Raw genomic sequence first — 12587 nt, forward strand, 5'->3', positions numbered from 1 at the left:
GTATTTACAAACCTTGAGCTAGATACAGAGTGCCGATTGGTGTATTTACAATCCGTGAGGCAGACATAAAGGTTCTCTAGGTCCCCACCGGACTCAGGAGCCCAGCTGGCTTCACCCAGTGGATCCCACACCAGGGCTGCAGGTGGTGCTGCCTGCCAGTTCCGGCGCCGTGTGCCCGCACTCCTCAGCCCTTGGGTGGTTGATGGGACTGGGTGCCGTGGAGCAGGGGGTGGCGATCGTCGGGGAGGCTCCGGAGGCACAGGAGCCCATGGAGGGGGTGGGAGGCTCAGGCATGGCGGGCTGCAGGTCCCGAGCCCTGCCCCGAAGGAAGGCAGCTAAGGCCCGGTGAGAAATCGAGCACGGCGCCAGTGGGCTGGCACTGCTGGGGGACCCAGTACACCCTCCACAGCCGCTGGCCCGGGTGCTAAGCCCCTCATTGCCCGGGGCCAGCAGGGCCGGCCAGCTGCTCTGAGTGCGGGGCCCGCCAAGCCCACACCCACCCAGAACTCCAGCTGGCCGGCAAGCGCCAGGCGCAGCCCCGGTTCCCGCTGGCGCCTCTCCCTCCACACCTCCCTGCAAGCTGAGGGAGCCGGCTCTGGCCTTGGCCAGCCCAGAAAGGGGCTCCCACAGTGCAGCGGTGGGCTGAAGGGCTCCTCAAGTGCCGCCAAAGTGGGAGCCCAGGCAGAGGAGGCGCCGAGAGCGACGGAGGGCTGTGAGGACTGCCAGCACACTGTCACCTCTCAAAAGTACAGTATTATAGTACCTGATGCTCTTTTATACAAGGATTTAGGCATGCCAATGACTTTAGGGAGCTGCCGGTGGATTTTTTTTTTAAGAGCTCTTAATAGAATACTACTGTGAGTTTCTAATAATATTATTAAAATACCCGTCCCAGAAATGAGACAAATTCTGCAGGCTATATTCAAGGTAGCCATCAAGCACTGGGTAAGGCTCTATTTTTTTCCTCAAAACTTGGAGTAAATTGTATAAATAACATTAAAATCATTAAGACGTTGAGGAATAGTGCATGTTTTAATGCCATTGAAAAGAGTTCCAAAGTGACGATGAATTTTTTGTTTGTTTGTTTGTTTGTTTGTTTGTTTGTTTTAGACCTGCTCTATCGCCCAGGCTGGAGTGCAATGGCACGATCTCGGCTGACTGCAGCATCTGCCTCCCGGGCACAAACCATCTTCCTACTTCAGCCTCCTGAGTAGCTGGGACTATGGGCACACATGTCCACAGCCAGCTAATGTTTTTGTATTTTTGGTAGAGATGGGGTTTCGCCATGTTGCCCAGGCTGGTCTCGAATTCCTGGGCCCAAGTGGTCTTCCCACCTCAGCCTCCCAAAGTGCTGGGATTACTGGCATAAGCCACTGTACCTGGCTGACAATGAATTTTAAATAAGGATGTTTCTGAGTTTATGTTGTATCTCTCTCTTTTTTTTTTTTTTTTTTTTGAGACATAGTTTCGCCCTTGCTGCCCGGGCTGGAGTGGAGTGCAATAGCGCAATCTCAGCTCACTGCAACCTCCGCCTCCTGAGTTCAAGCCTTTCTCCAGCCTCAGCCTGCCGAGTAGCTGGGATTACGAGCTCCTGCCCCCACGCCCAGCTAATTTTTTTTGTATTTTTATTAGAGACGGGGTTTCGCCATGCTCACGCCTGTAATCCCAGCACTTTGGGAGGCTGAGGTGGACAGATCACCTGAAGTCAGGATTTCGAGACCTGCCTGGCCAATATGCTTTATCTCTTTCTGGGACTTGGACATAAGAAGAGATTTCCAAAAGTTGTATTCTGCTAATGTAGTCTGGTATTTGAGAATGAGATATACCAGTGCTCACATTTTATAAGGACGACTTCATCCTTGATATGTGCTACCCCAAACATTGCAGTCTCAAGTGCATGCACAAAAAAAGGGCCAGTTTTCAGTGACTACCCTATCACCATACGGACCTTCTCATGCTTGAGAGAGCCACTGGTAGCCATCTACCTTTCCTTTCCTTGTCAGTATAAATTTGGGGGATACAAATATAATTTTGTTACATGGATATATTGCATAGTGGTGAAATTAGGGCTTTTAGTGTATCCATCACCAGAATAATGTACATTGTATCCATTCAGTAGTTTCTCATCATCCACTGCCCCCAACCCTTCCAAGTCTCCACTGTCTATCATTTCATACTCTATGTCTATGTGTACACATTACTTAGCTCCCACTTATAAGTGAGAACATGTGTGTACCCAATTTCTTTTTTCTTTTCTTTTTTTTTTTTTAAGACAGAATCTTGCTCTGTCACCCAGGCTGGAGTGCACCGGCATGATCTTGGCTTGCTGCAACCCCTGTCTCCCACATTCAAGCAATTCTCGTGCCTCAACCTCCCAAGTTGCTAGGATTACAGGCCTGTGCCACCGCACCAGGCTAATTTTTGTATTTTTAGTAGAGACGGGGTTTCACCATGTTGGCAAGGCTGGTCTGAAACTCCTGGTCTTAAGCCATCCACCTGCCTCAGCCTCCCAAACTGCTGGGATTATAAGCATGAGCCCCTGCACCCAGCTGGTGTGTACCAAATTTCTGACTTTAAAGGAAGGGCAGTTATTTGTTCCCTGAAAGTTGAGCACAAAAAGAAGAAATAAGCTTTAGTTTCCAGTGATTAAGGATTTGAAAAATAGTTACTGGTAGTTCAATTTACTTTGTTTTTTAACTATGCCTATTCATGCTGATCACATACAGGTTATCTCTATCTTGTTACTGGAATTGGATCGTTTCTCATTGGCTTAATTAAATTTATTGCACAGGAGGAGTCTTCCTGGAACATTTAAGCTATACCTGATTTATTAACTACAGCTCTGTCATTTTCTTATAAATTAATTAAGAGTTTGATCTACCATTCCTCTTCTGAAAAGAAAACAGTGTTTCCCTACCATTCCTCTTCTGAAAAGAAAACAGTGTTTCTCTACCTTTTTGGTAGAAGAGTTATTAAAAAAGAACAGCTATTGTTTAGCTATTGTTTGTCTCTTTTTTCAACCTGGCAAAGAACAGTATGTAAATATTGTTTGTTTTATCTATAACCAAATTTAATTCCCTTAGAATATTACTTTTTGCCAAGTCTACTGCCAAGTTAATTTTATTAGGGTATAATTAACAGTTGTCAAAGAAAAGCTACTTAATTTATTTCCACAGTAATTCAGAAGAAAAAAAGAATATGGGTTTAAAACCAGTTACTTTCTTTTAAAATTGTAGGTAAAATTCAAAGTTGCATATGTTAAAATTTAGAACACAGAAGTAGAAATGATCAAGTTCTGCCAGCTCATTGAATAGACTAACCCTCTTTTCCATGTCCTCTGTACCTCTGTCAGAACGTTTGCTGTCATTTGCATGTATTTGAGCCAGGAACAGTGGGTTGTACAAAATAACTTCAGCATCACCATAAACTTCAGAGAAATCATGTTTCTCACAACAAAGGCAGCTCTGTGCATGGCCTTTAGTTGGCTGCCTGGAAAATGACTGCACTCGACAACTGCCAGGTCAACGTAGACGTTCATGTTAATTTTCCAAGTTGGGAAACAACATGCCTATTGTTAGGGGATAGAAACATGTGAGAGATTAGCAATGAGCAACTTTACAAGCAACTAACTGAAGGAAGCTTGATTCAGTAAGAAGGGAGAAATAGTAGCTTCACTTACCATTATTAGTTTATTGCCTCTGCTACTCAGAGAAGCTGGAGGAGAGGAGAAAATAGATCTGGTCGATATTATTTCAGGGCTAGTTGGAAAGAGAATAAATGCACAAAGGATCTTGCTTGGAGAGATGACCCCTGCATGTGAATGTTAGAAGAGCTATGTTTGCAAGGTATGAAGCTTCATTGGATTTATTTGTATTTTTAAAAAATAGAATATAGTAAAATGACCATTTATAAGGAGTATTTCAGGACATATCATTTGCCAGTTTGAACTAAGTGTTATTAAACTTAATGTTTTAAATAGATATAGATGAGAGTGTGAATATAAAAAAAATAGGACAGGAAAGATGCTTTTTGTTCTAGCTATTTTATTTCTTATATAATCTTGATACTTAAATTACTTTCTTTTGGATTCAAAACAAAAATAATACTTTTTAAATATTTAGGCTGGGCTTAGTTGCTCATGCCTGCAATCCCAACACTTTGGGAAGCTGAAACAGGAGGATCATTTGAGCTTGGAAGTTCGAGACCAGCCTGAGCAACATAGTGAAACCCCATCTCTACTAAAAATTTGAAAAATTAGCTGGTTGTGCTGGTGTGCACCTGTAATCCCGGCTATTTGGGAGGCTGAGGCTGGAGGATCACTTGAACCCAGGAGATCAAGGCTGCAATGAGCTATGATCATCCACTGCACTCCAGGCTAGGCTACAGAGTGAAACCCTGTCTCAAAATAAATAAATAAATATTTAGGCTATGTTTTCTAAAATTTTATACATTGTGCTGAATGCTATTGTAATGAAAAGCCAATAAAACATTTCTGTCAATTTTCTTGTTTTCTTTCTTTTTTTAGAGACAGTCTTGTTATGTTGCTCAGGCTGGACTCAAACTCCTGGCCTCAAGCAAGTCTCCTGCTTTGGCCTCCCAAAGTGCTGAGATTACAGGCGTGAGCCACAATGCCTGGCCTCTTGTCATTTTTCTAAGACTTTCCTAACATTCTGGTTTCACCTTTGAATGTACAACCTAGCTTACTTTCTGTGTTTCTTACTTCCCTGCTCTTACTTTCAGTATAAGTGGTAAAAGGTGTGGTCAGAGAAATGTGGCTCACTCTTCAGCTCTGAGTGTCTACCTCTCACCTTGTATTTGTGCAGTTGGTGGCTGGGTATGTGGTGGTAACTGGATGAGTGATCGAGACCAGAATAATTGCCATCATTTGTTTAATGTCTCCCATGTGGCACATAATGTACATAGTGTCTCACTAGTCCTCACAATAATTCTGTAAGAAAGGGCACTGTAAAAAGGACATTAGTGGCAATTTAGAGAAGAAGAAAGTGGGCCTTTAAGAGTTTATATAACTCCCCCAAATCACTTAACACATTTAGTTAAGAAGTGGGGTCAGGGGACAGCAGCAATGAAAAACACAAGAATTCCTTTCTGGGATGAAACGGGAGTGAAAGGCATCTCAAAGGTCTGACAATGTAATTCCCAGACCCAAGCCTCCCTGGAAAATAGAAAATGCAAAAGAAGATTAGAGCAGAAGACTAAATGTGGAACAATTTGGGATAAATAAAATCTGAGGGTCCTAGTGAGAAAGCAATGAAGAAAGCTAGAGAAGGTATCTAGAGCCCCATTTAATTTACATTTCATTGAATAACAGGAGAATGATTATTGTGAGACTTGTTAAAACTTGCATTTTGTTGGTAAAGTTGATCCTGTACTTCCCCATTGTGATTTGTAGTAGTAACCCTTAGAAAATTTCAGAATAGCCAATGTTTATTCCAGGGACTGGGTAAAAAGAGAGAAGCCTGTGTTCTTTTCTGCATTTAGCTGTGATGAACAGAATCTCTGGTCTGAGGCAGTAACTGATGTCAGTGCAATAGGTAGCCAGCAGGTCAACTCCTGTCCCTAAGGATTTATACCAGGTGAAGGTCTTGTGACCTTCCAGAGGAAACAGGAAAGGATAGAGAAGGAGGCAACGAAACTACTTTAAGACTTCGGTGACAGTGCTGCTCCCTCAGTGCCATCCCTCTACCCCACTACCTTTCTCCTTCTTTAGCTTTTGTTCTAAATTATTTCTTAGAGTCCCGGTAACCCTAGGTGTTATCTCTCTGCTCATTCTAGGTCCCTTTGCTTCCAGAACCCTTGAAGTTTGACTTTACATTTTTGGAAGGATGCCAGGGATTAGCCCAGTTAGTAGATCAAGCTTCTAAGGGTTAAACTAGTGGAGGGAGACTTTTTACCTCTACCTGTGGGGTCTTCCCAAAATCTGATGAATATGCAGAGCCCGAAACTGAGTCTGGAAAGCCAGAGAGGCCTTTGAACGTATTCTAAAACTAAGGACTCTAAAAATAGGTCTTAAAAGCCAGGAATCAAGGGTTAGGGGAAGAGAAAAAGAGTTGCAGGTTTAGAGTAAGGGGGCAGCAGGCCTGGAAATTGCCAAGAACCAGCATTATAGTTTAATAGTACCAGAGTAATGGGAGGATGGGGTGGGGGTGGACGGTGTGTGTGAAGAGACCAGGAAAGGTGCAAAGTTCCTGTTGCCCATCAGGCTGAGGAGGAGAAAGAAATGTATTCCTGACATCTCACATTGAGATTTAGAATACCTTTCTCCCTAGGAAAAAAAATACATACTAGATTAGATTTCTAGGCTAGCCTGCTAAAATAGTTTCCTCATAATGAACTTGAAATACAGATTCTAAGTATCATGAGAAAAATCTTGGTAGAAAACAGTGGGTTATCAAATGAACTTTTGAATTAGTTTCCACTAATAAGAGGGGAATCACCTGTAAATTAGAATTAAAGAAGAGTTAGCCATACTTTAGTAGTTTATCATGGCTTACACATATTCATTAAGATTATTTACTATTAATTCTTTAAAAAGTTTAAAAAATAATAGTGACACTTTTGAAGAGTATTGATTAGTTATTTTATCAAATATCCCTCAGTTTGTCTTATCTGATATTTTCTCATAACTGGAATGAGGTTTTGTATTTTTGGCATGAAAATTACAAAATTATGTTTTCTTTTCAGTATGTTGTATCAGGGTTCATAATATTGATATGTGTTATTATTAGTGATGTTTACCTTGATTATTTTATTACATTTGCCATCTACTAGGAAATACCTTACAGGTTGGAGGAGACTTAGGAGAAATAACTAAATGCAATGTGGGTTCTGACAGGAACCTAGAAAAAGGATATTAGTGGCAAAATTGGTGAAATTAAAAGAAGGTCTGAAGTTTAGTTAACAATATTCCAATGTTCCAGTTGGTTCCAAGTACCAATGCTCATTTCCTGTTCTAGATAATTGTACTGTGGTCATAAAAGATGTTAATATTAGGGGAAGAGGAGTGAAGGAAATAAGGGTACTCTCTGTACTATCTTCTGTAAATCTAATATTAACTCAAAATAAAAGGTTAAAAAATAATGCTGTCTAACACTTACATAGTGCTTCCTATTTGCCACATGTACTCCGCATCTATTAACTCTGGTTCTTTTCAACAACCCTGGGAGGGGAACTGCTATTATCCCCATTTGACATATGAGGAGACCTAGATACAGAGAGGTAAGAAGCATGTCCAGTGTCACATGGTTGTGAATTGGTCACATAGCTAGAAAGTGGCTGAGTTGGGATTTGAACTGAGGCACTTTGGATCCAGAAATCAATTACAGCATACTGGCTTTCAATGTGCGATATATGCACATAGTTTAAAAAGATTCACTTATACTCTTCTCTGAAGCAATCTCTGTTACAAGTTTTTTGGCTTTTCTTTTAATCCTTCAAAGAAGAATTTACTTTCGAACATTGATAGGAAAGCAACTCACTTTGGTTTTTATTTGTAATATTCAAAGCTATGCTATGGCCATGTTTTAGTCTCTCTTCAGAATCTTCTCATGGCATGCTAACAATTGTAGATGGCAACAGTGTTGGAAACTAGGGGATCCCATCTGAGTTGGTCAAAGTCTGTGAGTAAAGTGCTAATTGCTCATAACTACTCTGTTATGATTAAGTACAACAGGATTGAGTAGACTCAAACTTCATTTGGAATTTAACCAAATTCTGCAGTTGCTCTCATGAGTACTTTGGTTAGTATCAATGCCTTTTTCATTTTACTATTGAAATTACATTTTTTTAACTCAAAAACTGTCAGCTATTGTAACAATGACTTTGTTTGTAGTCTTTAAAATTGAAGAAAGAGTACGACGTGAATTACTATACATTAGACCTTTGACAGTCTGAATGAATTACTTGAGTTTGGTCTGATTAGTGTACCTAATGTAGAGACTGAGCTTCCTTAAATTGCCAGAGGTGTAAAGTTTCACAAGGTACTGGTTGCTGTAAAGGAAGACCGACTTTGAGTTAAATAGAGAGTTGATAAAATGCATATATTGACAGTTACTGACTCAGTAAGCTTCATAATTCTAGGAATCAATCACTGCTGATTCATATGTTTAGATATATTCATTTCTATCTTTCTGTTTCTTAGGCCAAAAAGAAAAAAGAAAACCAATATTTAAGAGGTGAGAAAAGTAACAGGAATTTCCTATCTATTTATACACATACACACAAACACAGCCAGCCTGTAGTCTTTGCTGCAGAAGCAGCTTGTTTTTCATTCCATAGTTAGGGTATTTTTTTTTTCCTGTGCATTGAATTAAAATTTGTAAACAGCAGGAATTGTGGCTTGTTAAAAGAAAAACCTTAGACAAATTAAATTTAGCAGAGCTTAAATGAGCAAAGAATGATTTGTGAATTGGGTAGCCCCTGAACCAGAATAGAGGCTCCAGAGCTGGTGTGTGGTGAAAGAAGATTATGGATACAAAAAGGAAAGTGATGTAGAGAAAATGGAAGTGAGGTACGGAAACAGCGGAATTGATTACAGCTTGAAGTTTGCCTTATCTGAGCATAGTTTGAACAGCTGGCTGCCCTTGATTGGCTGTAACTTGGTAATTGGCACAAGAGTAGATTAGTCTGTTTACACATCCAGTTAGGTTACAGCTCACTGTGTATGGACAAACCTTTAGGTTATAGTTCACAATGTATGGAGAAACCTTTAGACTGAACTTAAAATATGTAAAGAGACAGCTTTAGGCTAAACTTAATTTAACAGACTTTTTGGTTGCCTTTGGATTGGTGGGGCAAGGGAAGAATCTAATAGCAGATATTTGCTTTGCAAGGTCCAAAGATCAATTTTGTTTTCTTGCTGTCTTCTCGTTATTTTCTCTTGTTTTTTTTCTTTTTTTTTTCCTAAGCTTTATTTGCATCTCCAGTCCTTTTCTCTATCCTTACTTTTTAATTGACTGTAATATGGAATTGAATTTTTAAAAAAATCTGTAAAATTTATTTTTAAAAGTTTATTTCTTGGTCTTGCATTTAAAAGGCTGTGAATTGAACCTTTCTTCTTTCTTTAACTAAAAAAAACTGTAATTAAATGGCTTTTTGCTTAAATATGTTCTCAACTAATTTTTCTCCTTGTAGGTAGCTTAAAGGAAAAAGAAATGTCCTTTCAGTACTCTCATTACATATTCAGGCAATCCCAATGTGTATGGACAATTAAATTAAAGTAACAAGTGACTCTGACAATTTAGAGAAATTAATTAGTAAAGTTTAGTAGCATTAAGCACAGGAGGATTTACTTAAGAGAAAAATCAGGCAAACTTTATAAACACAGGTTGGAGAACTATCAAGTTTGTACATGTCTGACAGAGATGAAGAATACAGAATAAACCACTCGCCAAATATAAGTTAGATATGTAACACTAACACATAGAATTAGCAAAGAGGATGTTGTGGGTTTATATGCAAGAAATCTGTGAGTCACTGGTTAGGAAATCAGAACTTACTTTCCTATAGATGTTAAATGGTGAGGGTGATTGTTCAGCCTGAGAGGTCCCTCCAGGGCAAGGAACCTTGTCTGATTTATCTTCCATCTCATCCTGTTGCCTTGCATGGAGTCAGGTCTTAAAAAACTCATTTCCGTAGTTCCTGGTTTATAAAGTCTAATTAACATATAAGATACCCCAAATTCAAGCCTTTGTCCTATTTTCTTCTTAACCTACTGATGTCAGATATTTTTCTATTTTGGAACATAATACTGTTGTAGAATATTGTGGAATCATAAGTTACTGATTAAGTTACTGATATCATAAGTACATTGGTAGTATATAACCAAGCCCAAAGAACCCTTTTCATTTCATATCAGTTTGATTTCTTTTGGCCTGTGACAATCAACTGTTTTCTCTCTCATGAAAATCTCTTTTCTTGAGGCTTCTTATTCTCCTTCTCAATCTCCTTCTTGAAATCTTGTCTCTCTCTGCACCTAAATGCTAGTGTTCTCTAGGGTATTATGCTCTCTATCTGCAAGCCTACACACCTATTGGCTAACATGGTAGGCAGAATAATTATTCCCCAAAGATTTCCATGCCCTAATTCCTGGAATCTGTGAATATGTTATATTACATGGCAAAAGGAACACTGGACTTATAGTTATGGACCTCAAAATACATATGTACATTGGGTGGACCCACTGTAATAACATGGGCACTTAAAAGTGGAAGAGGAAGACAGAGCAGTCAGTTAGATGCAGTGGAAGAGGCAGGAGGTATTTGATTATGAGAGAGATTCCACTTGCTGTTATTGGCTTTGAAGATGGAGAAAGTGGACCACAAACCAAGGAATGTGGGTGGCCTCTGGAGTCTGTGAATAGCCTTCAGCTGACAGCCAACAAGGAAACACAGGTCTCAATCTTAAGTCTTCAAGGAACTGCATTCTGCTAACAACCTGAATGAGAAATTGATTCTCTTTTAGGCCCTCAGAAAGTAACTTAGCCCTGCCAACACTTTGATTTTAGCCTACAGAGATCTATGTTAGACTTCTGATCTAGGAACTTTAAGATAAGAAATGTGCATTATTTTAAGCCACTAAGTCATGATAGTTTGCCACAGCAACAGTAACAAACTATTGCAGCTAATGACTCTCAAATTTAAATGACTATCTCAGATCTTTCTCTGAACTATATAGTCAGTTGCCTATTGGATAGCTTCTCTACAGTATCTGGCTGGGACTTCAAATTCATTACATTGAGATAAAACTCTTTTCCCTAAAACCTGCTCATATTTTTTATCTTGATGTTGCTCCTAACCATTCAGACTCCTTGACCAGAAATCTGGGGGTCAGTTTAAACTCCTTTTCTCAAAATACACTATTTCTCTACACATCCCTACCCTATATAATTGATACCAAATCATTTTGATTTGGGGTTTATTACCACTGATTTAGGTCAAGCTCCCACCACTTCTCACTTGGATTTCTCAGGTAATCTCCCAACACATCTTCCTGCCTCTCGTTAAAATGTCTTGGTAATTTATTCTTCTGTTCTATGAAAGTGACCTTTTCAATCAGATTATGTTTCTCCTCTACTTCATGGTTTCCCATTGCCATTTCAGTAAAGTTCCAATTTCGAAGCATTACACACAAGGCTCTTTATGATCTAATTCCTCTTTCCTCCCCAACTTTTTAACTCTTTGTGTTCCATAAAACATATCATGCTGTCCAGCTGTATTAAATGGCTTGCATTTTCTTGAACATGTGCTATGTATGCCATCAGTGCCTTGTACATACACTGGAAGGCCCTCCTTTGTTTCCCTAACTCCTACTTCTTCAGTCTTCAACTGAATTGTCACTTTAGTTAGGGGCTCAGTAAATGTTGGTTTAAAGAGTAAATGAGAAGAATGCCAAAGAGTAAGGATTGTGAACCACTGAAGTGGATTTCTACACGAATTTCTAGAGTCTCTTTCCCTAAAGGACAATTTTAGATGGCAATGTTTCTGGAATAGTTCGAGGGTAGCCTTTTGTTAGATTTATGTAAATGCTAAAAAGAGAGCATTTGAGTTTGGTATTTGGAGTAGCAGTAGACAGGAACTCACTAAAGAGTTACTTCAGAAGAGAAAGTCATTATGGATGATGGTCTCACGTGAGAAAGCTACCAGACCTACTCATGTAATCATCCACTGTTCTTATCTGCAAGAGGGATTACGCCTTTTAGTTTTGCTTCCTATTTTTTAAAAGCTAAGATTTCCTGTTCCAGAGAGAGTAAGCTTACATTAAAAAGCATTAAGTATCTTTAGTTTTCTTTTAAATTTGACTTATGTTCTAATGATACTTACTTCATGGGGGTTTCCAACCTTGGGAAAAAAGTTAATAACTATTTTTTTAGGTTTATGATGAGTACTATACAGTTTAATCAATATAAAATGTACAGTGCCTTGTGTGTAATTAAGTAGTTAATAAAGGCTAGCTATTAGTTGTTATAAATTATCGTTATTGCTAAGCATTTAAAAATGATCCACCATTTTGCAGAGATTTAAACATCACCTATATCCGGAGTCCCTGCCATTTGCTGTTAGGTCACATGTTTGAAAATGAATGGAAATGACAATTAAGGAGAGGCAAGGAACAAGTTTTAGTTTCCATTTACTTGGAGGAAGCTTATTAGGGAAGAATCTTTGCAGTTCTTAAGGACAGAAGATAAACAAATTGGTAGCCTTAGTGGAGACAAAGTAGAAAGAGAGACAAATTTACAAAGATGAGGAGGTAGATAATGAAGGAAATGAAAGGTAAGAGGTTTACTTTTGAGGAAAAGAAGGATGGATAGTGGAGACAGAAAAATAATAAGATAGGCTGGCGTGATGGCTCATGCCTGTAATCTCAGCACTTTGAGAGGCTGAGGCAGGCAGATCACTTGTCAGGAGCTCAAGACCAACTGGCCAATGTGGCAAAACCCCATCTCTACTAAAAATACAAAAATTAGCTGGGCTACTTGGGAGGCTGAGGCATGAGAATTGCTTGAACCCAGGAGGTGGAGGTTGCAGTGAGCTGAGATCGTGCCACTGCACTCCAGCCTGGATGACAGAGCA

At 39.5% G+C, this 12587-nt stretch overlaps 1 protein-coding gene and 1 long non-coding RNA gene across 11 annotated transcripts in view; one reads left to right on the forward strand and one right to left on the reverse strand.

The window, feature by feature from the left end:
- The window catches only part of ART3 (ADP-ribosyltransferase 3 (inactive)), a 99508-nt gene that overhangs the window by 31511 nt on the left and 55410 nt on the right, over positions 1-12587 (forward strand). Inside the window, exon 1 of one of the 10 annotated variants that reach the window (XM_054553284.2) lies at positions 3590-3845. The exons of 8 other annotated variants lie outside the window; for them this stretch is intronic. The gene's annotated coding sequence lies outside the window, so the exon portion shown is untranslated. Of the gene's footprint in view, positions 1-3589; positions 3846-12587 lie in introns of those variants that run through there. One more of the 10 variants, XM_054553290.2, reaches the window with a different exon arrangement.
- Positions 3137-11134, reverse strand: LOC129059008 (uncharacterized). Its single transcript, XR_008524566.1, has 4 exons — positions 10974-11134; positions 10343-10452; positions 3680-3810; positions 3137-3568 (listed from the first exon to the last, which is right to left on the reverse strand). It is a non-coding gene; the product is annotated as an uncharacterized LOC129059008 (long non-coding RNA).

The sequence above is a fragment of the Pongo abelii genome, chromosome 3 (genome assembly GCF_028885655.2).
Source record: "Pongo abelii isolate AG06213 chromosome 3, NHGRI_mPonAbe1-v2.0_pri, whole genome shotgun sequence".
Taxonomy (NCBI): Eukaryota; Metazoa; Chordata; class Mammalia; order Primates; family Hominidae; genus Pongo; species Pongo abelii.